Source organism: Stegodyphus dumicola, chromosome 3 (assembly GCF_044657685.1).
Source record: "Stegodyphus dumicola isolate Sdum_Otavi_A_Nest chromosome 3, ASM4465768v1".
NCBI classification, from domain to species: domain Eukaryota; kingdom Metazoa; phylum Arthropoda; class Arachnida; order Araneae; family Eresidae; genus Stegodyphus; species Stegodyphus dumicola.
The window spans coordinates 160,768,464-160,794,597 of NC_140770.1; the positions used below are offsets into that span (position 1 = coordinate 160,768,464).

Below are 26,134 nucleotides of genomic sequence, written 5' to 3' on the forward strand. Positions count from 1 at the left end.
TTTACATCATCAGAATTATGTAAGAGTCAAATGACATAGATTTTTCTCGAAATGACGCAGTACAAATAGAGGTTACTATTTTTAGAATACAGAAGGGAATTAATTTTCTCTGCTAATTTAATCTTTTACATATTCTTTATTTTTCTTAGACATATATATATATATGTAATTTACATATATATATTTCTTACATATATATATGTGTGTGTGTGTAAGATAAAAATATGTAAATCAAAGCAACAGACCCTTAATTCCCTCTCTCTGTTCTAAAAATAGCAATGCCTTTTTCTGTACTGCGTCATTTCTAGATCAATCCATATCATATGATTTGCATAACGCTGATGACGTAGCATATTCGGAATTTAAATCAAATCTTTCTCATAACAGGCTGCCATATTGGATTACTGCGCACTTTTGCTTCTACCGCTCTTGCCATCAAGTCGTTCGCGTGCTGCTTTTCTTCCTATCTCAATAGTATCGAAGGTGTAAATATTCTTGAATTCGCCCCATTAGAGTGCCAAGCGAATCGTGGCCGCAATTGTCAATTGAAATAAAGATGGGGTATGTAATTCGCTGCTATTTTTCTATTCGTTATGAATTAACTTTTCAGCATTGCACGCAATCAAAATTCTTGTTGTTCATTACGGATTTAAAATTCTGCGTTCTATGCTTTCTATAATATATATATTATTAATATTAATTTTTATAAAATAATTTTATCGATATTATATATTTATATATTGTACATATAAATTTTTTAAATTGTTTAGGTAGGAATTTTCATATCGTTAGTTTTATTTTTATTAACATTGTTATCTTATTATTTTGGCTCTTCTAAAATTTTTGGTTTAATTATCTTCCACCAGAATGCAAATTAAACTACGCAAGCATTAACTGCAAGTATAAATAAACTGCTAGCTCCTACGTTTTTCGGATAGCGTTGGCAGCATTAGAGTGGACGTTACTAAACCTTTTAGATTTTTCTGCTGTAGCAATTTAACTTTCCAGCAAAAGTTTCCGCTCGAATTTCAGTTCATGTAATCGTGAGGTCGAGGTGTTGATAAACAGTTTTACTTTGCATTTTTTTTTATTCTTATCTTTTTATCTAAAAGGTCAGACGAGAGGAAATCTCGTCTGAGAAGTCTGTTATGGTTACTGTTGTTATTTCGTAGTATAAACTGTTGTTCGTAAAATAACTTATATAACATTACAAACTTAGGTCAAATTACTAACCAACTGAAAATAGTAGAGATCAAGATTTCTGATAGGATCTAGAAAGACCGCTGAATGATGGCACTTCTAGCCCGGTTTAAGCCCGATCAAACAGAATAACTGCGCGATTGGTTTTCATGGTTTTCTCCCACGAGTGACTCTCCATTTGAACACGAGCCAGTTTGCCATAGAAAGTCTTCTACGAAGTCATCCTTCTCTTTAGGCAGATAACATTCGTGTGATTTTCAATATTCAAATAACTTAACCTAACCTCTTATGCATATGTTTTACCTAATGATGTTCTCTTGTGTACACGGAGAAGACCATATCAATCTCAGTTCTTTATCCTTTTTAAATAAAATTATTCAAAGTATTTTTTCTAGAAGAGAAGTTTTAGCAGGCGCCGCTTAATGTGCTTTAATTATTGAATTTTATCATTCATATTATCATTCGGACGCTGTTGTTGAATTGCCGAAGTACTCGCATTTGTATACGAAAAAAAGGGAAATATATCGCTTATTGGGATCAACAAGTATTAAAATATTATAGAATGAATTTTTTAAATTGAGCTCATGTTGGCAAATAAAAGATAAAATCACTAAATCAGGTCGAAATAGAGCAGTGATTTTAAAGCTTTGTCAACTCACACAACCCTTAGAACTTATATCGTGAAAGTGAAAGACATTGTGACTTATTATGTGGCAACAATTCTTATCCGGTCGCTCAAACGAGATAGTGGTTAGCGAATCTGATTGCCGTACCAAACGGCCCAGGTTCGAGTCCCGGAGAAGGCTTGGATGTTTGTAAATGGGTAGCACCTATGCAGCATGGGGCACTCTAAATATGCGGTGATCCGAAAACCCTCTCGAGAGGTTGGTAATAGGAGGAGAGGGGGGAATACCCTCGGACCCGTTTCCCATCCCGCTGTCTATTAAAATTGGGAACGAAACTGAGCAAAGTTGTTCTGTCTCCTGTATGGTGCTCAAGGCTTTTGCCAACCGCAGGCGAAATATTGCCGTCCTTGCCACAATGAATTTCGTTTGATTGTTCTGATTTTACTGACAGACAAGGGAGATAAATCATAACATATATCCTTAGAACTAAGATTTTTTTTTCGAGAAACCCCATCCCATACTTAGAAAAATATCTCTTAAAATATTATTTAACGTAGATCAATGTGTTATAGGTACTTTATGTAAGGACAGTTTAAAAAATTTTATTATAAAATTAATATAATTTATTCATTTATAGCATTAACTTCTGCTCCAGGTGTCATCTAACTTTGCATTATATCTAGTGAAAGGAGTGTGCTTGTATTTTTTTAAACAAACTCTCGAAGTCTGGCTCTGTTAATGTTAGCTGCAGTCACATTCCCTATTGTGCATTTAATTTGTTTCTATACTTGTAGAGAGATTAGGTATTTTTTGGAAGCAGGAGAGATGAAAAATGAACAACGCTTTCGCCGGGAATCGAACCACAGTCCTCTAGAACACGCCCTCAGCGTGCAGCCCACCACACCACGAAGGCATGGTAAGAAATCGGGAGAAATACCTTATATACTATCCTTTTTAAAGACTGAGAGTTAGGGGACCCAATCGCCAAATCCTGGGTGTGGAGATTCATCATCCACTACACTTTTAGTTCGGGCGCCACTTTAGAGTCATCAGGTATTTTTTGGAAATAGGAGAGATGAAAAATGGGCAACGCCTTCGCCGGGAATCGAACCACGGGCCTCTGGAATGCGCGCCCAGCGTGCAGACTACCGCACCACGATGGCATGCTAAGAAGGCGAGAGAAATACCTTATATACTTAGTTTTTGTTCTAACATATTTTGAAAAAGATTTTTCAATTAAATAGGTTGTACCGAAGGATATTACAATGTTTATAGCTGTGTGAGAAATATTTTTGCCTGCTCATCGACATGGGTGTAGCCAGAGGATTGGAGCTAGGGGGGGCAAACGATCTTAGACCGAGAAAGCACGAATGATGACATGACATGAATTTGTCAGAGTAGATAAAATTGCTGAGCACGAGTCATTCGATTTGAAAGCGAATTAATTGGTTGGCTGCATAAGTGTGTTTGTGTTGTTTTCCCTCGTGTATTATAAACTGAATACGAGCCAGTTTATTTCAGAAAATTCTCCTCTAAGACAGCTTTTCTACAGGATAGCACTCATATGCTTTGCTACAGTCGAATAAACGAGTAAATAAATAACGGAACTGAAATATTTGGACATGACTTTAAACAGATCGTTGAAATATGGGAGATAGGAATAGAGAGACTTCTGAAATTTTTTTACTTGGTTTTTAATTTATATTACAAAATTTTTCTGCTGTCTGAACTAAAAAATCGTTCTAAAACCTCTTTTCCTATTTCTATTCTCGTTTCTTGAACACGCTTTCGATGAAAGCTTAACATACACAGCCCATTTAAGCGATTCTCTGCCATTGTAGAGCGCAACAGAATTTTTACTCTGCGCAGGGTACTAAATGACAGCTGAATAGTACACGTAGTACACGGTTGAGATAAAGATTAAAAGTAATGTATGATCCAACTCATCAGCCAGAAGACATGAATTTTACTAAGTAAATTAATACATGAACTACATTAAAGCAAAAAAACTAAGATACTAAGGCATTGATATGAATGAAGAAATTAATAAAGAAGAAAGTAATTTTTCAAAAATTAATCTTTTTCGTTTGGAGCTTCATAACAGAACTTGTCAAGGGAAAAGTGTTTTGAAGCTCCATACCTGGCGGATTAATAAGAGAGCCAAGACAAATTTCGTTCCGACCTATTCACTGAAACTCGGAAGCGCAATACTTAATCAATTAGTAAACTAATTAGTAGGATTAGAAGACTCATTGAATTGTCTCTTTTGAGTAGGTTGAGATAAAGATATGAGGAGAGCACGTTTCGCTTGTGGGGGAAAAATTGTCGATTGTTTTACCAAATCTTCCACAGTTAACCCTTCATGTTGTCGATCCCTAGTTGCTTCGTTTTCCAGAAATTATACCAGAGTTCTCTCTCACTATCAAAATTTTTCAAATGATAAAAGTCGCGAAAGTACTCCGCTTTTTTGGTAAATTCTTCCACTGGCATCTTTAACATAGCCACAGAATTTGAATAACAGCAAAGAAAATGCTGGTAAATTATTGCTGAAAAATCTTTCTTCCAGTGACAGTATTAAGGAATTCAGATAAGGGATAATAAAAGACCCTTTCCAGAATTTATCTGTTGTAGATGCTGGAGGATTTGAGCAATGTTTTTGAAGTTTTAAAATTCTTGGTGCTTGCAATTCAGTACCAATGCTTTAAGCCATAGATAGCACTTGCGAAAGACAGAAATTTCTGGCATAAAGCATCTGTTGCTCTACAATGTTCTTTTACAAGCATTAAAATTATGTTTATGTGTAATTATGTACCCCCAGGGTATAAGGTATTTTTCTCGCCTTCCTGGCATGCCTTCGTGGTGTGGTGGTCTGCACGCTGGGCGCGTATTCCAGAGGTCCGTGGTTCGATTTCCGGCGAAGGCGTTGTTCATTTTTCATCTCTCCTACTTCCAAAAAGTACCTAATGTTTCGACAAAGGTACTAAACATTATAGTTAGGCCGGACGAAGAGGGAACGCTTGTTTATAGGAAACTCTTGGAATTACAACCAGATATCCCTTACTTATTTATATCGTTTAAGGGGAATGTGAGCATAAGGATATCCCGACACTAGGTGTTCCTTTTTTGTAAGACCGGCTGTGAAAATCGTTTTAGCTTTGAAAAGATTAAATTGGTTCGGCTAAGAGATTCTACAGAAGACGGGAGGGGGGAACCTTACATAATAATATGAGAAACAGAGAAAACGTTTCCCTAACTTTCTAGTTGAAATAAAAAAAAAAAAAAGAGTTGCATTCGTTTAGGGGGTGCACCCTGTACCCCCTGGCTATTCCCATGCTAATCGACTGACAAATCGAAAGGCCACACACGATGCTTTTGATAAATTTGCAAAGATAACTAAATGTATATTTATATTGTTTAGCTAACAAACACTAGTTAACTCGTGCGAGTGGTGTATAATTTTCTTTTGGAACTTTTATTTTGACTCGAGGAAACCCAAGGGTTCTGCGGAATACAATTTTAAGACCACTAAAATAGAGCAAAGCGATCGCCAAATGACAGAGCTATGTCGCCAAGTTAATGGATTAAGTCGCCAAGCATCTTCATTTGGATTTAAGACAGCATTAAAATTATGGAACCCTTTCTTAGAAACGACAATAAAGGCTTCTAATAAACGTAAGCCTTTTAACAAGAAGATTTTTATAAATGATAAAATAAAAGATGATGAAGAATTAGAAACATCTTAAACAAACATGAATTGTGAGTAATATAATTCTTGGACGATGCTGATGATAAACCTGAAGTTGCACATTCACTAACAGTATCTGCTTGCCGCTTTCTGAAACAAATCCAAGCACATTATTATTCTGAAACAAATCCAAGCACAAACTGTTCGAAGGAGATGATGAGGAGAGACAAACTTGAAATTGAGAAGTGAATTTCCTGTAAATGATGATATGAAGTATGCCATGTGAGTGTTAAGATTAGGAATTAGGAGTAAAACATCTGTCAGTAATTTCCAGAAACATTATGAATATAAAAAATTCATAGATGAACTTTTGCGTAACAACTCCAAACAATGATTTATTCAGGACCTTTTTAGTTCCTTGTACGAAGTAAAGAAAGTATTGTAACCATGAAAAATTTCGGGTATCATATTTCAAAGAAAATATACATTTTCACCGCTATCGAATGCAATTTAACAATATTTTTGCGTAACATCTGTACGTAAGGGCGGAATAAAGGACTGTTTTTCCCAAAACGGATTATAAAATAAATATAAAATGTATTCAGAAGACACGTTTTTTGTGACGCGTGTATGTAGGTATCTCGCATAACTCAAAAACGAGTAGCCTCAGATCATTGGAATTTTGTATATAGGACTGCTATAACATGTAGTTGTTCCCCCCCTTTTTTGGTTTAAATCGGCGGCACTAAACGTTAACAGACGGTTTCACTCAAATAAGAACTCCACAGCATACGTCCCTCAAGAATTCCTAGTCCCTCTCACTACCATAAATTACTTCACACAAGTCTTACCGGCTGATATAATTCAAAGCCCCCGCTGCCGCTAAAGAATTTTTGGAAACACAACCCTTCTGAGTCAGACGCGAAGAGAACACTTTGCCCACTCCCAACTAGTAAGAACGTAGGTTAATTAATGCTTTTTCTGGCCTTTATATCTTCATGTACATTCACCTTTCTTATTATATATATATATATATTTATTTTTAGATTTCTTTTTACAAAGATTGCGTTATTTTTTTTATTTTGTAATTTTCTAATTTTCTAATGTTTATTTCAACTACTTTGAATTCTGTTTCATAATGACCATTTCCAATGTTTAATTTTTACAATTAATATTGAACTCAAATGCATAAACACGAGGGTGTCGGGGGACGGTTACTCGAGCGATATCAATTTTACTGCAGAAATTGCTTTTCACTCAAAATTGAATTATCTAAAATACTTAATCGGAATGAGTTCTTTGGATCTCTGCATTGGTTCTTAATCCCTTCTATTCACGGAAATGTTTGGCCTGACTTGAATTGCCGGTTTGGCTTCGCCTTACTGCTCGAGTAAATGACGAAACACCTTCGTATTTATTTCTTAATTATTGTTCGTTGAACGGGAGTTGGTTTGTTCCCCTTGAAAAGTCAACTAATTTCCGATCAATGACAATGATTACTTGCATTTAATTTAATTCTTGCTTTTAATTCCGTTTATATTTGAAATTTTGTTATTCATGATTTAATTCCGGTCCCCGTTAAACATTTTTAACAATTTACATTCAAGTTTCTTAAAAACATCTTTCGAAATAGAACTTACTAAGTATGGATTCACTCTTTTCAGATAATTCTACTATAATTAATCTTAAGAGATAATATAATCAATATTATTTAGTAAATAAATTATTATTAATTTACTTCGCAGCAATTGCGCAAGCAATAGAATAACTAGATTTAGCACTAAATAAATTTAAGATCATACAACATTATATATATATATATATGTATATCTACTTTGTTACTCGGCTCGTTGAGTTTAGTTTTTTATTCTTATATATTGGTAAATTGTGCATTTTTTGCTTTAAAAGTGTTTGAATTATGTTGTTTTTATGTTCCGATTAAGGGTTTTATGCGTTTCGTTAATCTATATGCGATAGTTGTAGAATTACCCACAACTTAAAAGTTATTTAGCTATGACTAAGCCTAATACAGTAGCAGTAATATTTGTTTACATTTGAAAAACCTAGCAGAATAGCGGATTAAGTCAGCTGTACCTTCAGTGTTTTTTTGCCGAGTGAGACTAAAAGTAAACTTTCAGTTTTGTGCATCGAAAAATCTGCCTTTCTGCTCTTTGACCGAAGTGCTTGTTTTTGCGCAGAAATTCTAATTTTAATTGTAAAAAAATATTTTTAACTATTTTAATTGCATTTGATGTTTTATATTTTTCAATTTTTAATGAAGATATTTTGAGTATTTATGTATTTTTGCCTTTGCGCGAAGTGAGAACTGAATTAATTAAGTGAGAAATATATCTATAATGAAATTTGAAGAAATAAGTTTTTCTTGCAGCGAAAAATGTGTAAATAGGCTGTACAAGGAAGTCTTGTGGTGTCCGCATCAGATTTTTTTCTTAATTAAAAAGTTGTGAAGTACTTGTAGTATATTTCAACTTATATTAATATTAAATTAGTTAAATTCTGTCGCTGAGTTGAAGAATACTTTTTTCTCATCGCTTAATGATACCATTTGGTTAATTCTAATATCACAATAGGCATGGACAAACGTGGTCACATTGAGCGGCGCCTATGTACATACATCGTACTATGTTTGAATGAGATTAAGGCAATGGTGATAGTGAAGACGTTTAAAATAATCATTCATCCAGACTGCTTAAAACAGCTGAATTCATGTAACAAATGTAACTTGCTTTCTTAAAGATAAAGTCTTCTTTGAAGGACAGTAAGAATGTTGAAACGCTACACAAAACACCGCGCACGTGACTGCTTCATGAGCCACGCAGCGTGTCGTTGTGCAAATAAATACATCTTTAGCCCGCAGACGATAAAATACAAAATGAAGGCTTACTAACCTTGGGCATTCTGTTTTAAGCTTCAGTGAAACTACAACTAATTTGAGCTTACGAGAAGTCGTGGACAATGAACAGTCGTTATTATTCTATTTTTAATTCCACTCGCCAAAAGTTATTTAATAAAATGGCAACAATTATTCTTTGAGGAAGAATAAAAAGGAATTCGAAAATACTGCAGACAGATTTCGCATTGCCATAAAGTACTGAAATACTGTTATGACACTGAATAGATTAAACTATGCCATGTTCTGAAGATGTGTAAACCTGTATAATACAAATTGAGATTACCGAAAAGAGATAAGTAAAATTGTGAAATGTGTGATACGCCGTGAGAATGATATACTTGTTGTTGAAGACTGATTCTCTTTAGCATATAAAGTAAATTATATGCAAAGAGCGTATATTATCAGTAAATGATATTATAGAATATTTTTAGAATTTTTTGATATCGGGAAACTGAAGAAATCCGCAATGCCCTCGCCGGGACACCGAAGGTATGCGGAAAAGGAGGAAGAAAATACTTTATATACTCCCCTTTTAAAGGTGACTGGGGATCAGGGAACCCAATGGCCCTGTTGGTGACAAATTATTGTCCATCATTCTTTTTAGTCGGACGCCACTTTCAGAATTTTCTGATGTGAGGAAGCCAATAAGATCCACAATGCCTTTACCGGGATTCGAACTCCGCATCTCTCATGGAGGTAGGAAAGGGAGGAGGGGCCATTCCGCGCTAGAAGTGAAGCACTGCTTTGAAGCTTGGGTCACCAGACGGGGTGTTCTTTGTTTACATTCAGAAGCTCGCTTGACAAGATTCTGATAATATTTCGACACACGACAGTTCCATAGAAATCGAAAAAGGGACACTCTCGCATGAAAGAAACATTCATAGTGTGATGGATAATAGCAATTTGTATAGTTTACTGACATTTACGCAAAAATCACATCTTGGTTATTTTTCGATAACTAACAACAGCGATTTTGATTATGAATTTGTTTTATAAAATTCTAAGCAGTTGCACTACAAAAATATAGATTTTAAGAAAATTGCTAAAAGAGATCTGCAAAAATTTATTTTCTAGAAGATTTGAAAAGTTTGAAACTTGATGGCTAAATGTAAATATAAAATTATGTATGTTTTAAAATATTTGTAATTAGGCACATAGGTCAGATTAAGTTTTTATTAAATAGAGTAACGCATGCAAGGGCTATCTGCCTAAAGAGAGAGATATCATCGTGGAGGAATTTTGAAGAAAAACTAACCTTTGAGTGGGTATTAAAAATAATACTTATAATTTTCATTCAAATTATATTCATATATATTTTTTATGTAAAACTTTCGGGTGTATGCTAAATTAGTGTAAATTACTTTACACGAAAAATATAGTGAATGCACAGAAATTAAAGATTTGCACATGCCGGAAATGATAAATAGGAAATATGTATGGGTATTTATGCATGTGCTTGCAAAAAGCATGTATCTGCCTTTGACAAAATACTTAAATATTCATTAAGTTATTTATAAATGTATTTGAAATGAAGAATTTATTCACTTATAAACAAATGTAACAAATGTGAAAGTACTGTGAAGAAATCTAATGATTAAATGTATCTAATTTATAATGATTATAAATGTTATCTAAATATATAATAACCTTAATATTGAATTGTAAGCATAAATTGAAATCCTGTTGACAAATACGTTATAAAACTATTTAAGCAAGAATTGTTCGTATTGGAAAGCAATCTGTTAAAAGGTATTGTAAAGCAAATGCTATGAGATGCGCACTTAAGAACGTAATAAAGAGTTTTGGAAAAAATGGGTAAAAAAAAATCTGATAAGTATAATTAAAAGAATTATTCCCTTTACATTTTATAATAACTCAGTTACAAGTTTTAAATAATACTTAAAAAAAACTTATATTATTCCCTTTCAGAAATTTTCAGAGAAAGTCAAATACTATTTAATACCTATTTAATTATTAGGAATTAGCGAAATACTTATTTAAAGTATTTCGCTAATTCCTAATAATTCTCTAATTTAAAATGAACCGAATAGAGCATTAATTATAAATTGACTTACATTTTTCGATTTAAAAGAAGCCAAAAAATTATGTCATATTTAAGAAAGTATTTTAGGAAGAAGCTCTATAAATAGAAAAGAAATAATGCATAATTTTAATATTAATAATACAATAAACTTTGATCTTAATTTTTGTACCTCAACCGAATAAAATCGAATTACCTTAATTTTTTTTTTCTAATGTAATTAACGAAAACTTGTGAAAATATTTCATTCAAATTAAACCATTCTGAGAAAACTGTCCTGTGAAAAGTATAGCATTTAATTCCGTTCAGAATGAAATGTTGTTTAAAAATATGTTGTTTTCACATACTTAGGACTCTGAAGTGTTGTAAAAAAAGAAAATATATACATTTATATGTATATTTGCGACGTAATTACAAAATATTTACACCCGAACGCGTCAAATCCCATAGAAATCAATGGTAAATGACCCAATGTTTTGGTCACCACGTAGGGATCGCCGGTGCTTCAGAGCAGGGTACGGAGAAACTTGTTTAGGGCGACTCCATCTTACTTCCTACCTCCATGGCATCTCTCCTCGCGTTTAATACCCGTCGAGCGCGTTACACCACGAAGGCATGCGGAAAGGAGAGAGAAAATTCCTTATGATACTGTGGCATTTAATGCACATTTTATGATTACTTGTGCTTTTATTTTGTTTTGCAAAATTAATCATTAAATTTATGGTTTACTGATTTGTTGCGAGCGAAGAAAGTCTTTCACCTCTGAATTAGATGCTTGACTCATGCTCAAAATTGTCAGCTGAAACTACTTTTGAAATAGAAAGTAGGTAGGATTTTCTTCGTTATTTTTGTCTCTCAGGTTGACAGTTGTGTTGCTTACGAGCCGACACATCAGGCATAAAGGACGTATTTGGTAATCTGAGTCCAAGTAAGGGGCAAGATCTTACGTCAATTTTTTTAGTAATTTTAACTTTTGTGCTATTTTTTTTCTTTTTGAAAATAAAATACCCAATTCTCTCCTTAAAGACCCTATTGCTGATACGAATTGAGGAATTTGTAGCATTTTTTTGTAGTGCGAGTTGAGATACATTGGACAAATACGAGTAAAAAGGAGTTTTAAAATTTCGCATCAGGATTTTGGTCTTGCCAAAATCATCCATAAAAACCTTCTTAGTTGGTGAATTTAATCTGAAGTTCTTCAGAATCTCTTTACATTGGTGGATAGCTGATATTGTAATCCGTTTTTCCCACCCATCCGTAAAGTAATAATTTGGGGTAACATTTTCCATTTCTAGATGGCATCACTTGCATTGCTTCTTTTTGTTTTGTCTTTTCTTCATCTGAGTTATAGACAGCGTTCTGGTTAGGTTCTAGTATGTTCTTGAAATACAGCAGGCGTCTCTTAATTTTGATCACGTTTGCCCATGGCTATTTTGATAACATGAACCAAATGATAACATTTACCGATGAAAAAAAAGAACACTTCAAAATAGCAATGGACTTTAACTGTTTTCAGACAAATATGATTAGAAACATAGAAATATGTATTTTCATAGTATTTGCAGTAGAAAAATGCAAAAGTTTGTTTATGAACTCTCCAATAAACTTTCTTGAAATTATTTGATCGTTGTTGTACTCGTAAACTTAACACTCGGAGGACTTAACAGGCTGGAAGGGACTAGACAAGGTAACATTTAAAATTAGACAAAAAAGCAACCATATTCAGGGTAGATGTTCCAGAGAATTTTTATTTCTAGGGGGGGGTGTATTTAGCATAAATATGTTTTAGGCTTGAAGAAGATAGACCCGTGTCTGATTGCTGACAAAATCGACAGAGTTGGTGAAAATCCTCGTCAGACTAAGACTGCCTTTTTACATAATTTGAAATGATTTACTAAAACCGAAACCAAGCTGTCTTGCAAAGTAATCTCTTATTTGGTAATATTTCTGGCATCCGGCCATTTTTTTTTATCAGTTTTCAATTCATCTGGCGATTTTACTGTAGTGTAAAAGTTTTATTCTACAATAATCTTGTTGCGTTCTACAGGTTCGTGGATTTGGAGTGATTCATGTCAAGACTTGATGACGAATCTAACCACAATTTATTCGCCAGTATTACGCAGGAGAGTTCCAAAGACACGTTTACAATCGTCGAAAAACTACGATAAACATGCTGAAAACAATCAGCAATGCAGCTTTCAAGCTACCATGCTATAACGGTGAAGACAGCTTCACAGCAAAACACTAAAGAACAACTTCCAATTGGGTCGGTCGTTGTCAAGCTGATGTCTGATTTCAAAGCACTACTACTGGTCTCAACACAATAAGATACTGTTACTTTTTTTTTTTTTTTTTCTTTGGTACGTTCGTTACGTTTACAGGGTTCCTATGGATTTGGAGTGAATAACGACGACAGCACTCGATGAAGTATCAAAACACATTTTATTGACCAATATTTGTCAAGACGCCTCCAAAGTCACGTTTTACAGTCGTCGATGATCTACTATACACTCGATGGAATAATCAGCGACACAGCCTATCAGGCTATAACGGTGGAGACAGCTTCACTGCAAAGCACCAGAGTACAGCTCCCGACTCTGCTTGGTCGTTCTTGGAACTCCACGTACTCTCGAGACTCTCCACACTACAACACAACAACGATGACAACAACTCGACGACACACGTCGACAAGGTACAACTTCAATGCACTCGTCGACACACAGAGTACAACTCCCGACTTTTCGGTTCAGTCGTTGCCGGAACTCAACACACTCCCTCGACGATGCACTAACTGCGATACACTAAGAGACTCTTTCGATGCACTCGACGACCCACTCGGCACTCGCTGCCCGGCTGTCAACTCGATCGATTCCGCACTGCCTAACTCCAGACTAACTATCTCGCACTTACCAGCAGGTTTTATATAGCTTTCGGCTTGTGTTCGAGAATATTCTGGGCTAAACCGGTAAGAATTCGTTCCATAAAGTTCTCCATCCGTCAATGGGATTTTGTCGCCAAATGGGCGATTTCTCTCCAAATGTGGCAACCCTGCCTTCCTTCGCCATTTTATGGTAACCCTAAAACCGCTTTGCGGGGAAGCTACCTTACCGCGCCTGACATTTCGTAACAATACTCTTCACGATAAACTCACTCTCATGATACACTGCTCAATCCACGTACAGGCGCGGATAGCTTTGGATCTAACTTTGAGAACATTCTAGGGAAAACCGGTAAGAATTCGTTCTAGAATGTTCCTGCTCCGTCTATGGCATATATCAAATTTTGTCACCATATAGACGATTTTGCACCAAAACGGGCAACCCTGTCTTTCCTTTCGACTTTCTGGTAACCTTAAACTCGCTTTGCGGGGAAGCCATCTTACCGCAGCTGTGCATTTCCTAACAATATGATCGTATAAACGATTTGTTGATCACAATAAGCTATGTGTTTTCCATGTTTTCGTATACAAAAGAGAGGGACTTAAGCAGTTCGACAGTAATATCCGAATGGCAATATTAACTGCGATCGCATTAAGCTGCGATCACATTAAGCCTATTGTATAGCGAATGTGCCTTTCTGTTTGTGTTACTTTTCTTTCATTTTCAAATAAAGAATTGCTGCAAATATAGAAGGGAATCGTATTTGAATAGCTGACAGCGCTTCTTCTACAATAAAATCTTTACATTTAATTAGCGGTTTCATTAAGTCCTATACACGGCGGTTGGCCAGAACGAGTGCAACTGCACCCGGTAGCAGAATTTAAAGGCGGGAAAGGTTTTAGAATTAGGAAGGAACAAGGCGACAGAACATAGGACCCGACCGTGCTCACCGGGCGTTAAGCCTAACCCCTGTTGCTGTGAAAACCTCTGAAAGGGCATCAAAGAATTGAAGACGTGGGTTTCATCATTTGCCTTTTTTTTTTTTTTTTTTTTTTTTTGTGTGTGTGTGTGTGTATGTGTGTGTGTCCAAAGGAGCTTTGTGCCTGAGGGACTATTGTTTTCGTTTTGCGATTTTGTGTCGAATCACTCTGAATGTCCTTTTCTCTTTTCAAACTGTTGCCACCAAATGTTAGAGTCCTGTATTATATTTGAAAAAATTAAATAATGAAGAATCTGCGTAAATGTATGTATGTTTCTCGCATTGTGATAAAACAACGGTACCTAGAGCTATCCAGTTTTGAATGACGTAATACTACTGCGAATATGGGCATCTGAAAGCCTAAATATGAAATTTGGAATTTGTTTATTATCGATATCATATTTTCTAAACTTTTAGCGAATTTTTGATTTACAAACTCTACGATTTCAAAGCGAGCAATCGCAACACTGTACGGAAAAAAAAATCATTTTCATCTCCAGCGCGTGAAACTGTGTATCGGAAATTCTAAAGATATGCTTAATTTAAGATTATTTTGCGATATTTCTCTTGATCTGAATTTTATGGTTTAAGCGCGAAGAACATGATATTTAATAAATAAAGGTAACATACAAAATGTTAAAAAAAACGCCCCTTTGGACGCAATTTAAAATCTGAAACCTTTCAGATCCCCCCCCAAGCTGAAATGAACGATGATTAATAGCGGACCGATTAATTATTATAAGTGCCGTATGTAGCTTGTCTTGCAAAGCGGTATTATAAACAGTGATTACCCTTCATCAGACTTTCTAAATGGGATATTCTGTTTTAACAAATATGTATTTTATAGCCTTTTATGTTTTCTAGAACGCATGCGTATGTGTGAATAAAAATATTTAAATATGGACAACTTACTTTATTACCTATTGTTCTGAAGTTTTGAAATAATACTCAATATACAAACGGACTGTCAGGCTATAAAAATTATAAATTGTGATTCAGGAAGAAATTTTAACAATAGAGAAGCGATTAACGGCAGTCATTTTGGTTTGTTATTCAGAAGTCATGTTGTTCGCAAATATGTAATAAACCTGAAAGCTCTTGCTTGAAGGCGGGACCTACTACTGTATGAATATCGTTACATTTCTAAAGTTACAGGAAAATGGCTAAAGGAAAACTACAAATAGCTGTAATCCTAGATGAATTTGAGTACTAGAAAGAATGGCTATAAGCAGAGAGGATTAGAATGGAACCTTGGATCAAGAAGAAACCGATTCAGGAACAAATTTTCCAAAGAAAAGTATCTTGGATGACGAACATTGTCTCCAGATATGAACAAGTAACCCGACAAGAAATGATACTCTAGAATGCAATTAATGAAGTGGACGAAATGTCTTCGGATGAAGAAGACGGAAGAAAAGATGTTCCTAGTTATTTGATCTGCGAAATTAGTGCAGAACGCGGTAAGGTGCAGAGGTTCGCAGAAGATTGTCATCTTGATAAAATAGTAGAAAGCCGTAGCATAAATATTTGCGGTGACAATGTCCGCCTTTCTTCAAAAACATTTTAAAACGTAGACTGAAACAAATCACATTGAAATATTTTGATGGGAAAAAGGCCCATAGATTCTCAAGTAGGAACAGTGTTAACAGAAAAAGAAAAGGTATAAGGCATCCATCCTTCCTATCTGTACGCCTTCGTGGTGTAACGGTAGCAACGGTAGCACACTCGGCGAATGTTCTTCGAAAGATCCAGGTTCGAGTCCTACGGAGGGCATTGCACATTTTTCATGTACTCCTGCTTGAAAGTAATCTAATGACTCTACAAAGAGAGGGGGAAACATTTTAGAAAGACAAACAGCTATCTGCTGTTTTTACGAAATAGATTTCCCTTTCAAACAATGACATTTATCATCAATGCCCTCTTCACGATATTCTACTTAAGCGTAAGCGTCAACTTTCTTTCGTAGGGGTATGCTAAAATTCAACTCAAGTTTTCCGATTTTCATATGTTTAGTACGGTAGACGCCGCTAATGCAATTTCGGTTAATATTATCATTCGGATACTGTTAACGGAATGCCAACGTTTCAGCCCTTTGTATACGAAAACATGGAAAACACCTCGCCGCGTATTATGACCCGCAATTCGGTTAATGTTATCAAAATGTTATAAAATGAATTTAACAAACTAAAGTAAATTCTCAAAGCAAAGTCTAAATAAATTTTAAAAATTTCCAGATGGCTGAAAAATGTCACCAAGTTAACGATTAAGTCAACAAAATGCTCGATTTTATTTTAGTCGACCATTTAAAATTAGGCAAAAAACAACATTTTTTTTTTAGTTTGGCTCAGATTTTTTAATAACTCAGTTGATTTGGAGAACGATCAGAAACAGGTATTTCTTCAGACAGAAGAAAATGAAAAAAGATACCTCCCAAGGCTTTCTAAAACAAATCCAAGGGTATCATGCAATAAACTTTCCTAAGAATGTAAAGATGAAATTGGTGAATTCCCTATAAATGCTTGTATAAGGAATGAACCACGGGTATTAAGATTAGGGGTATATCATAAGTGAAATAACTTCTAGAAACATTTGACACAATTCATAACTGAATTTTTCTACGCTTACAGGCAATCCGCTAGTAACGACTTTTTTTCGTAGTTGAAATGATGTAAAAATATGTAGTTATGTGTTTACACTTATATTGACATTGTAACCAATCCTTTAATATAAACTCTGCTGCTAATAGTATAAACTGTTGGACTAACTGTAACAACGAGGGTGCCCTCTGGTGAGTAGCCAGAGAAGTTCTTCAGTAAAAGCCAAGTATTTAACCTGATAGGTTGTTATCAGACTCTTGCTCTCTAATTTTCTTGAAGTTAAATGTAATGTCCGATAAGAAGGTGGGAGAAATACCTTACATACTCCCTCTTTTAAAGGGCGACTGGGGTTTTTAGGGGACCCAATCGCCAAATCTGGGTGCGGAGAATCATCATCCAACAACCCTTTTAGTTCGGGAGCCACTGTAGAGACATTATGTATTCTTTTGGAAGCAGAAAAGATGAAAAATTAACAACGCCTTCGCCGGGAATCGAATCACGGACCTCTGGAATACCGGCCCAGCGTGCAGACGAAAAAGAAGGGGGCAAGAGGCACGCCAAGAGGGTGGGAGAAATACCTTCTAAAGTAAGTGTTACACTATAAAGGACACTTTTATGATCCCATCCAAAAGGACCCCTCCCTCATCATAAAATGACGCCCAGCGTTAATGTTTAGCTCTGAGTATTTTCGCTCTCTTGCTATTCTGAAGAGCACTTTTTCCCATCCTTTAATGCTTTCATTCGATTAATGTTATCAAAACAGGTATGGACAAACACGATTACAATTACTCGGCTCCATCTGTATCGTTAAATATTATGTATGTGTTTATACTGTGTATATGTAGATTTAGTGAATTTCATCAGCTGTGCATTACGGACTTGAATTCAAAGGATTCTTGCCTAAGCAAGCATTCCATCCGGGAACGGATTAATTCATTTTACATCAATTCCTACGGCGAAAATTCTTTCAGTTTACAAATATTTTGGATGACGAATTATCTTTAGGAGCGAATTAAACTCGTGAATCTTGATTCTATATCTTTATACATTCAACGGAAGCAATAGTCCTACTACACTAAGCGCCTCTTAAAGTGATCACTTTTGTTACGTCATAACGTTAATCACATGATCAGGTTAACCGAAAGGTAACATTAATCGATGCCAAAAATATCCTTTAAAACTGCAATGAAATTGACTTAATGTAATGTATATGTTACGGTGAAACACCGAAATCTGGAGAATGTTGACTTTCACCGGTGAATGTCAACATTCACATAGTCGCTTGGTGCATGTCCGAAATATTTTCCAAAAACTCTTATTTCTGACTTACACCGGTCAATGTCGACATTCACCATGTACTAATGGTGAATGTTGAACATATAATAATATTATATTTCCTTAATTCATTCGCGAAAAAACGCACTTGAGAATCAGAATAAGAACTTAAGAATATAAGAATTTAAAACACACAGTACATTCAAAATGAGAAAGGAAAATAATAGATGTTAAAAACTTACCAAATCATGTGATTCAAATCTTATTTATTGCAACAACTTAAACTATTATGACACTTTGAATTGCACAAGAGGCCCTTGCTTTTACAACTGCATTTATTTGTGGAACAGTTCCTTTTGGAATGGCAGCATGTACATATACTCCTCTCTTTTCGACCTACACCAGAGCATATCTGTGATTGTCGACATACACCGGCGAGGGTCCGAATGTACAAGAATGTAAAGAAATATTCGATCTTTCACCAACGTATTTGGTGAATGTTGACATTCTCCGGTGAAAGTCGACATTCTCCAATTTCGGTCTTTCACGGTAACATATATACAACAAGAAACCTTTAAGTAGGTATTTTATTAGTAGACCTTTAAGTAGGTAACTTTAAGTAGGTACTTTAATTCGGAACATGAGAACGTTTGTTTATGAAATCAATATCACAATGTATTAAATACAAATGTTCATTCCTGAACTGTTCATAACGTTTCAGGAAATTATTTGACCGACGCTGAACCTTTAATCGTAATACTCGGAGGACATACCTCATTGGAAAAGAATATGCCTTTGTAAAATTTAAAAATTTTAAATTAAGCAAAAAAGAAACCTTAGTATCTTGTAGATATTTTCAGCGAATTTAATTTGCTATTTACCTATTTATAATTAATTCAATTTAAGAATATATATCCGTCTTTTCATTTCATTTAATTTTGCGTAACCCATTGCTGTATTTATTTTAATTTTATTTATTAATATTTATTGTGTTTCTGATAGTCCTTTATAAGGCTCCCGCATTTCTAATTTCAGAAATTAATCCCTGTCCTCATCCTCCTTTTTGTTTTTATTTTGAAAAGTTACAAAATTATGTCAACTTTTATGAGTGACGGAAAATTAGCTTGTTTCATTGTCGTCCCTGTCGTCCGAGCTATGGTCCATTTTCAAATGCATACCAATATCATACTATTACAAAATGCCGTTACCCAGCTGCGGTTAGAAAGCTTTGCCCCAAAAAGCGGGATTAGGGTTAGCAGAAAGTGTCAAAAAATGCAGGGTTGTTAGATTTGGCGCGAAATCACCCATTTGGCGACATTTGTAGACAAAATTGGCGATATGCCATTGATGGAGCGGGAACATCCTAAAACGAATTCTTACCGAAGCTTTGCCGTGAAGCTGTCTTCGTTATAGTCTGATAGCCCGAAGGCTGAATTGCTAATTATTTCAGCGTGTTTATCGTAGTTTTTCAACTGCGGTAAATGTGTCTTTGGAACTCCCCTGTGTAATACAGACGAATAAATTGTGTTTTGATTCTTCACCAAGTGTTGTCATGAGTCTCTCCTAATCAACGAACCCGTAGAACGCAACAATATCTATACAATATTTAAACTGAAAAAGAAAAAATTCTGTAGAATTTTATTTCATTCCCGAAGAAGAAATATTTACTTTTGATGCTCCTTAAAATTAATGTAATTAATCAGAATCTATGTCAAACTAAGGTTACTTTTTAACCTAATTTTAAATATCTAAAAATCGAAACCAAGGTATTTGGCGACTTCCTCTCACTTGAACACATTTTTCTGCCACTTGGCAAATTTTATAATATACTTTAATCGGCGACTTTAATTTAAAAAATTAACTCTATAATAGTATTCATCTAATTATTAACCGCAATAAGCGAAGTATCTTCCATGGTTTTGTATACAAACGCTCGGGATTTCGGCAAATTGATAACAATATCCAGATTACAATGTTAACGGCGATCATACTAAGCGGCTCTACTGTAATCTATTGCAATTCGGGTTTCAAACACACGATGCGTTACGGAATAAAAGGCGGAAAAAATGATAAGCAAAGACGCGTAACGTTCGTAGTAAATAAATATTATGCAACATCCAATTCATCCCCAAGGCCGGTTTCCCGCTGTGTGTATTCATATGTAACAATGCATTCAGCAAACATTATCGATGTATTGTCTTTTAAGTGGTTTTAATCAGCCAAACTGACGTTACTACTGCGACATACATAATAGGATGCACTTTTTGGAACAAACCTGTATAAGTAATTCTTGTTCTTTGCAAGGTACCTTGCTCAAGCCGTAGAATAAATAATAATAATAATAATAATAATAATAAAAAAAGCGTTAAAAGTAAATACATAAAAATACGATTGCCCTTGAAGAAGAGAAGCAAACTCGTAAATTCTGTCCAGCGTGTTGCTGAATTATTTATTTTTATGTGTTTTATCTCGATGTGGTGTTGTCCGGCGATGCTGAAAAATAGTGTTTCAAGGCCTTCTAATGTATGTTTAGTGTTACCGTTTGCGATGATGCAATGCTCTAAAAAATCGCTATGTTTCTGAATGTCGTTAAACACAGGATTATGTCTATTTGATAGAAGAAACCTACCTATATATTTCTTAAGTTTGATTTACATTGCTGACTTTAAATTGCAACATTAAGTCAAATAAAATATTTAAACTGCATTAGCATAAAATAATTATTTACGTAGCATTTCTACAACAATGAAACAATTCATTGCAAATTTATCTGACATATATCATTACATCCCGGATTATTTCAGTTGAGTGGGAAAAAGTTACTCGGGTAATCAAACTATTGTTTAGCCCAAAGGAGCAATTTACCCAGAAGGGCTATTAATTTAGTTTGGGCACTTTGCGTGGATAACTATAAACGGCGTTTCATTTTTCATATTGTTGCCAGCAAATCTTAGAGCCCTGCACTATATTTAAAGAAATTAAATAATGAAGAATCTCCATGAATGTATATATGTATGTTTCTCGCACTGTGAAAAAACAACGGTACCTAGAGACATCAAATTCCGAATAACGTAGTCCTCCACTAGCATATGGCATCTGGAAGCCCAAATATGGAATTTGTTTTACTATCGATTTCATATTTCGCTTACAGAACTTTTAAATGTTTGTCGAATTCTACTGCGCATTTTTCGGAGTGCTCTTTTCTCATTGTATTCGAATGCTCTTTGGTCGACCAAGTCCAGGACAGTTTCAACAAAAGGTATTTCTTCCGCCTTCCTACCGTGCCTTCGTGGTGTAGTGGTTCTGTACAGTGGGCCGGAGTTCCAGAGGTCCGTGGTTCAATTCCAGGCGAAGGCGTTTGCTAATTTTTCATTTCCTTTGCTTCCAAAAATCCTAATGTCTCTGCAGTGACGCCCGAACTAAAAGGGTGTTGGATGATGATTCTCCTCACCCAGGATTTGGCAATTGGGTCCCTAAAAAACCCCAGTTGCCCTCTAAAAGGGGGAGTATGTAAAGTATTTCTCCCTCTTTCCTAGCATGCCTTCGTGGTGTAATGGTTCTGCACACTGGGCCGGTATTCCAGAGGTCTTTGGTTCGATTCCCGGCGAAGGCGTTTGCTAATTTTTCATTTCCTTTGCTTCCAAAAATTCTAATGTCTCTACAAAGGGAGATATGGGGACTAATGTAACTGTCGGCATTTTCTTCTCTTTTATTTTCAGTTTCACTACCTGCCTCTTCTGTTCTTGTGACATTTTAAACGATGTTCTCATCACTCGAGCATTAAAATCCCGGCTCAATCAAATCGCCATCGCCTCGATATTTTTCCGACTGACATTTTCGAAGAATCTTATATTTTCAATTTTTTGGCATATACCGTCACTCGACTTCTTCACAATTAGATAGATCTCCGTTTTCTGTATTAGGAAGAATACTAATGCAGGATCTAACTTGCGCGTATTTGTTTTTTATACACTGTCGCGCATAACGTTAAGTATATGAGCGCAGGCGTCGCCATGCACGGATAAACCGCACCCGGATATTCGAAAACACACTGTACTTTATTTTTTATTTATTACCATTTTATGCACTTTTCCTTTGCTATATTATTTCATTTAATTCTTACAAGAGTTTAATTTGCTTTTTACCTATTTATAATTAATTTAATTTAAAAATGTATTTCCCTCTTTACATTTAATTTAATTTTATATATTCATAACTCATTGTTTTATATATTTTTATTTCATTTATTAATTTTTATTCAGTGTTTCTGATAGTCTTCTATAGGGCTCTGGTATTTGTAATTTCCAAAATTATTCCCTGTCCTCAACCTCATTTCTGTTTTTATTTTGAAAAGTTACAATTGTGCCACATTTTATTAGTGACTGAAAATTAGGTTGTTTCATTGCCGTCCATGTTTTATAATCTGCATCACACTGACGAAGTCCTGAAATTTACTTAATTAATTTTGTCGGCCGAGCTGTGGTCATTTTCCAATGCGTACCAATCTCATACGTACCTTCTTTCCTATTTAATGCTCTAGCATTCGCTGCTTAATGTGATTCAGTTCGCCCACGGCTATTTTGGTTTTGGTTTGGTTTTATTATATTACGGCAAAGCATTCGAGGGCTGTCTGCCTTAAGGGAGGGATGCCTTCGTGAAGGACTTTCTAAGGGAAACTGGCTCGTATACGCGTTACACACGGGGAAAACCACGAATACGCCCATGCAGCCAGCCCGTTCGCCGGCTATTTTGCTAACATTAACCGAATAATAACATTAAACAAGGAGAAAAAATTTTCCTCAAAATAGCAATGAAATTTAACCAGTGTAATATAAACATGGCATTCAATAAAGTACTTTCACAGCATTTTAATTAGGAAAATGCAAAAATTTCAGAAACTGTTCATAATGTCTTAAATACAAAAATTTATTTATAAACTGTTCATCTATAAAGTGACTGCTTCTGAAAATTGTTTGGTCGGGTTTATACCTCTAATCTTAATATTCGAAGAGCATCCCTCATTCATTGGAGGAGAACATGATAATAAAAAATTTTTAATTAAAAAATTCTTCAGAAACGTTTTTACTCTTAGAGAAGAGAGACCTGTATCTGATCAGCCTTTAAAATCCACAAAGTTATTCAACATATACTCTAAATGAAGTTGTTGGGTAGAGGCAAGCAAACTTTTTTTTTCTTATGCGCATGCGTATTAATTATGATGGCGCAGCTGTCTCTTCTCCCGACGCATCCGTCATTCGAGCGTATGTAGATGGTGAGATGTTATTTGCTGTGCGATGCTCAATATGATTTTCTGTGTGATCTTTTTATTCATTATTCGTGTAAATAAAGTCCTACGATGGCTTTTTTACTCTAAATATTGGCCTCTGAACAACAGAAGTACTACTAGGCATAATTTTAAATTCTTGACTAAAATTAAAACAAAGCTTTTGGCGACTTTATCCTTCATTTGGCGACATTTCTCTCAGTTGGCAATTTTTATATTTTGTTTTCGACATTCTTTGGCGACTTAACTTCAGTCTTAAAAAATATTTCACAGTATTTTGATAATATTAACCGAATTGTTAATCACAATAAGAAATGTATTTTCCATGTTTACATGTACAAACGGGCAGTTCCGTAACAATATCCGAATGATAGCATTAACCGTGATCACATTAAGCGGCGTCTACAGTAGCTGCGGTTTTCAAGGTATTCTTCTCAATGCCTCATTTTCAATTTTTGCTGTGCATTTGCTGCCATGTGAGATCTTTAAGATACCTCATCATTTTTAATGCATAAATTAGGAGGCCCTTTAAAAAGTATTGTTCACAGAAAGTGAATTAGGTAATCACAAGAATGCTACGAAGATCAAAAGTTAAATTACGAAGAAACACGAGCTCAGCGGGAAGTTTCGAAAAATTTCGCTCATGGCACATTCCATTCGCAAAAGACATCGCCCGTATTTGTCCAAATCAGGAACTCGAGTAACCTATTTTTAGAACAAATGATGTTCGTATAGCCTAGGTTCGTATTTCATTTTAAAAAATAGAGAAGGCCACATGTATTTATTTTGAAGGAACACTGCGTTGTAAATTCACTTTGCTAATAAAGTAAACAAAGTTACAGAGTTAAAAGACTGTTCTTAAAATTCCATTTTGGATATGCAATTTTTCGACCATTGCTAATCAAAAACCATCTTTTGTGATTATATTCTAAGGCAATAAATTAAAAAAAATATCATCTTAAGATGACAGAAAGAAACAATTTTAAAATTTTGCTCAGAAATGTGAACTATCATCATTGTTTGCGTTTTTTGTGTGTGCTCACATTCATTTGCAAGCCAATAAAATTGTTAGAAATTTTCTATTTCTTGCAGAATTGTCAAAGTGGAAAATGGAGGATTATTGTTTGTTGTTGGAGCAAACATTTCGTTGAATACAGCAGGATGTAGTAGAAAGGATGAGCAACCTCTTTGGATCTTGAGGCACCCGTCAAGTTTCGGACACTCAAGAAGCATGTCAGTATCTTTTTAGCAAAGAAACTCCCTCATATAGGTATAATAATTACAAATAGTATTTCAAAAACAAAAAACCCATCACAGAAATCTGAACTTTCATCGGAAACGTTTTTAAGTAGCTGTTGAAGCTTATTAATAATTAAGCAGAAAAACACTGTTATTTTGCTGACCAAGTTTTATTCGAGTTTTTCGTACGGTTGCGTTTTACGGGTTCGAGAATTTGGAGTAATTGATGATAAAACTTGATGAAGAATCTGTTGGAATTTACATTCTTACGTCTACGACTGCGCTGAGCAGAAAACGTGAATAATATAATTGCGCAGAACAATCCTCCCGAAAGAGAGAAAGGGCTGTGTGTCTTCCCGGTTTCGATGGTGCTGAAGATTGACCTTCGTGCTATGCCTATCCGAGGTGCTTGTCGACGTGGCCATATTGAGCATGGTGCAGCAATGCGATGCATAGAGTCCTAATATGGAACAACGCACTGGAAGACTACATAGGAATCTAGCTAAGTACTCCGGATAATTGTTCTACATCGACAAGTAACAGAACTGTTTGAATGAACTGTTATACAAGCTCAAATCATGTTGCACCAGTCAAGTGCATTCGTATGTTATCCATTGTTTAATTTCACTAATGAACTGAAAGTAAGTCAACTGATTAAATGTTATGTTTTCAGCTTAGTGCAATTTGTACTTCTGCAGCAGAGAACCTCGGTTTTACACGTATTACTACGTTTAACTATCAAGGGTCGAACAAAAATTTCAAAAACAACAGAATCAAAATACAATTTATTCGCAAGTAAGCACTGGTACACAGGACAGTTCGAAAGATACGTTTACAATCGTCGAAAAATTACGATAAACACACTGAAACAATCAGCAACACAGCCTTCAGGCTAAACCGGTGAAGCCAGTTTCACGGCAAAGCATTAAAGTACACCTTCCGATTCTGTAAATCGCTCTCAAGCTAATCTCTGAACACAGGTTATTACTACTGTCTCCGTGCAGGCAGGGTATGTATAGCTTTAACCTAACTTTGAGAATATTCCCGAGGAAAATCTCTAAGAATGCGTTCTAGAATGTCTCGCACAATTTATGACATAGAGCAAAATTTTGTCCCCACACATTGCCAAAGGAGCGATTTCCTGCCAAATCTGGAAATCCTGCCTTTCCCTGCCACTTGCTGGAGAACCTACATCGGAGCTTTGCATTTTCCAATAATGTATTGTCTCAGTTCAAAACGGCCCACCAGCGGCCGAGAGGTGAAATTGCTGAACACTGGTAGTTCGGTCCGAGGTTCGAATCCCGCGAACGGGCTGGCTGCATGGGAGGTTTCGTGGTTTTCTCCATGTGTAACGTATACACAAGCCAGTTTCCCTTATAAAGTCCTCCACGAAAACATCCCTTCCCTTAGGCAGA

General features: G+C 35.3%; 1 long non-coding RNA gene across 1 annotated transcript; it reads left to right on the forward strand.

Moving 5' to 3' along the window:
• Positions 1-403: 403 nt before the first annotated feature.
• Positions 404-25,397, forward strand: LOC146998171 (uncharacterized). The gene is made up of 2 exons (XR_015040026.1): positions 404-561; positions 24,573-25,397. It is a non-coding gene; the product is annotated as an uncharacterized LOC146998171 (long non-coding RNA).
• The last annotated feature ends 737 nt before the right edge of the window (positions 25,398-26,134 follow it).